The sequence below is a fragment of the Eptesicus fuscus genome, chromosome 13 (genome assembly GCF_027574615.1).
Source record: "Eptesicus fuscus isolate TK198812 chromosome 13, DD_ASM_mEF_20220401, whole genome shotgun sequence".
Classification (NCBI taxonomy): domain Eukaryota; kingdom Metazoa; phylum Chordata; class Mammalia; order Chiroptera; family Vespertilionidae; genus Eptesicus; species Eptesicus fuscus.
The window spans coordinates 15,970,629-15,973,698 of record NC_072485.1 but is presented as its reverse complement, the minus strand read 5'-3'; the positions used below and the strand labels follow the sequence as shown (position 1 = coordinate 15,973,698).

Here is a 3,070-nt window from a genome sequence, read left to right as displayed (position 1 = left end):
AATGCTATTTCATTGTACTTTTAGATTGAACTTTCCCATTGTTTTTACTTGGATTTCTACAGGCAGAACACACTGGAATGAACTCAGTGTGGGTTAAGGGGTTTTGCTAAAGTTGTCTTCAGTCGTTGTCCACTTTTGCTGCCTTAAGGTGAGAATGTGGAAAAAAGTTTTGGATGACTAGAAGAAATAAAAAGCGAGTATCCACATTTGATGCACTTATACTTGAAAAGACACTGGAAAATGTGCTACTGGTTCAAGGGTATCTAGCAAGTCAGGCTGGGCATTTCAAACAGGAAAAGGAAAGAAAGAAGCTCCTCATGATGGTACTGCTAGAGTGGTCTTCTACGACACTGGTTTTGATAGCATATATGATGTTGTAAGGAAGCGTACATGGAACTTCAAATCAATGACCAGCTCGCTCGTGTGTACATCATCCCAGGAATTCTAAAAGATTCAAGTGTTGTCCAGAAACCCAGAAGAGAGATTCAGAACACTGTGTGGATCTCCACAGAGACATTGTCGTGTCACGGAAATGAAATGATCCCCAAATCCAAACTTGGTTTGGCTCCTAACAACTTGTTGATGGCTGTTCCTTTTGTCAGACCTTAAAGGGGCTGGCTTTCTGGAAGATTTGGTGATTCCTCAAACTGACCGTGGATTTTCTCCAGCTCGTAGAAAACCAGCGAAGCCCACTGGGGGAAAATGGAGTGCGACCGAATTCCAGCACAGTGGGCAGGGATTTCCGGAAGGTTCTGGAGACCCGTGGGTAAAGTACAGGCAGCCACTGCAGCCAAAGCCACATAAGAATGATTCTGAAATGTCTGGTCTTTTAAAAGCGAAGAATCAAAGTATGAGGGGAAATGGCAGAAAACAGTATCAAGACTCACCTACTCAAAAGAAGAAAACAATGGGGCCCACAGCCAGCCAGCGAAGCAGCAGAATCCCATGATGAAATGGGGAAATAAACAACAACAACAACCCAAACTTCATCCCAGAATCCGGATATTTTACTGTGGACCTCTTTAGTGAAGACGGCCTTTTAGCTTTGACAATAACCACTGGGCCATTATCCCTTTTAATAAAGACAACGAAAGCTTTAATTTTATCTAGTGCTCAGTCCATCTTCACATTTTCCCAGTTGCCTCAACATGTCTTTTTTGGTTGGTTTGTTCATATCAGCAAGCAAAGGGTCTCCACATCTATTATTCTTTTTAGTTAAAATCCAGTCTGACCTAAGAATATTGTCTGCCCTGGTTGTGGGATGTGGCAATGACCTGGGTGTGGGGCATTTAGGACCACTCTCAAGGTAATATTCCGTCCTATGTTCTCTCTATCATGCACCCAAGAGGCAGCTCCATACCCCCCTCCCCCAAACTGCAGGCAGCCCTCCAGGGCATCCAGTGGGGCCGAGTTTCTTCTTTGAGCCTGGGAAAGAGACTCAAAGTCACCTGTCAAGTATGGGAACTTGCATTGCTGCCTATTCCAGCTCAAGTTATTTAAGACTTTTATTCACTGCCTTGTAGGGGAAGGCTGGGGGTGAAATGGTGAAGAGGTCTGTGGCATGGGGGTAGGCGGTTTGGGGCAGTTGCTCAGCCTTAATCCTACCTAGCTGATCTTAGCATTAAATAAAATTAGCTGTTAGAGATTCTAGATCCTAGCAAAGAAAAGGAAGCAATTACCACCAAGCTTCTTTGCCTCCTGTCCTTTTCCAGCTTCTGTAGGGTCAAAGGAAAATGGCTGAAATGTATGCACTGAGTTTAAGAGATGGTACAGGTTATTCAATCCAATCTTCCGACCAGCAGGAGCCCCTTTTCCTTTCAAAATAAAGTTATTAATTTTTTGATTAGAGAGAGGAAGGGAGAGAGAGGAGTGGCAAGAAACATGGATTTGAGAGAGAGGCAGAGAGAAACATGGATCAGTTGCCTCCCAGCCACGCCCTGACGGGGTATGGAACCTGCAACCCGAGTGTGTGCCCTGACTGGAATTGAACTTGCTTTTGCTACAGCTGAGCCTCACTGCCCAGGGCAGGAGTCCTTCTTTTAATGAGAACAAACACCTATACACGCAAGTGCTCAAGTGACTCAAATCCACATCTTGGGGCTTCAAATCCTACTCCCTCTATGGTTCATGTGGCCTCTGTGCAGGCCTCTTCAGGGAAGACCTTACGATTCTCATTGTGAGCACACATTCCCTTGCAATTCATTGAAACCCGCTCTCTCTGATGGGAGTTCTTCCTTCTGTTGCACTTTAATTTTCAGTAAAATAGTCTTGTTGCCTTAGTACAATTAGATAAAAGTGTACAGAGCTACTAATCGCTAATATTTTAGTACTTATCATGTGTTGTATATTTCTCAGGGCTGCTGTAACAAAGCACCACATACTGGGTGGCTTCAAGAACAGAAATTTATTTTCTCACAGTTCTGGAGGCTGGAGCTCTGATATGAAGGTGTCAGCAGGGATGGTTCCTTCTGAGGCTGGGAGGGAGGCTCTGTTTCTGGCTTCTCGGCTAGTGTCTGCTGGTTTGTCAATCTTCAGCATTTCTTGGCTGGCAGACGCATCCTCCCAATCTCTGCCATCGCCTTCACAAGATGTTCTCCCTGTGTGCTTGGCTCTGTGTCCTAAGGTCTTCTTTACTGTTTATAATGCTCACTCGAGGATATTTTTCTCATTGCTCTTTAGAGAAAGAGGAAGAAGGGAAAGAGAAGGTGGAGAGGGGGGGGGCAAGAAACATTGATTAATTGCCTCCTGCATGCCCCAACCCAGCTGGGGAGAGAACCTGCAACCCAGGTACATGCCCTTAACCAGGAATTGAACCCTAGACTCTTCAATGTTAGGGTCGATGTTCTAGCCATGAACTCTCACTGGTCAGGGCATACTCTCCTCTTTTATAAGGATACCAGCCATATCAGATTGGGTCCACCTAAATGAATTCATTCATGTTCACTAATTACATCTGCAATGACCCTTTCTTCAAAGAAGACTGCATTTTGAGTTACTGAGGGTTAGGATGTCAACATATGGCATGGACTTCATCCCACTTCATATGCCAATGCCCTGCATATATTTTGTA

The 3,070-nt window shown here is 44.7% G+C and overlaps 1 pseudogene; it reads left to right on the top strand.

Annotated features, from left to right (window-relative positions):
• LOC129151148 (m7GpppN-mRNA hydrolase-like) lies at positions 1-1,026 on the top strand (annotated as a pseudogene).
• The last annotated feature ends 2,044 nt before the right edge of the window (positions 1,027-3,070 follow it).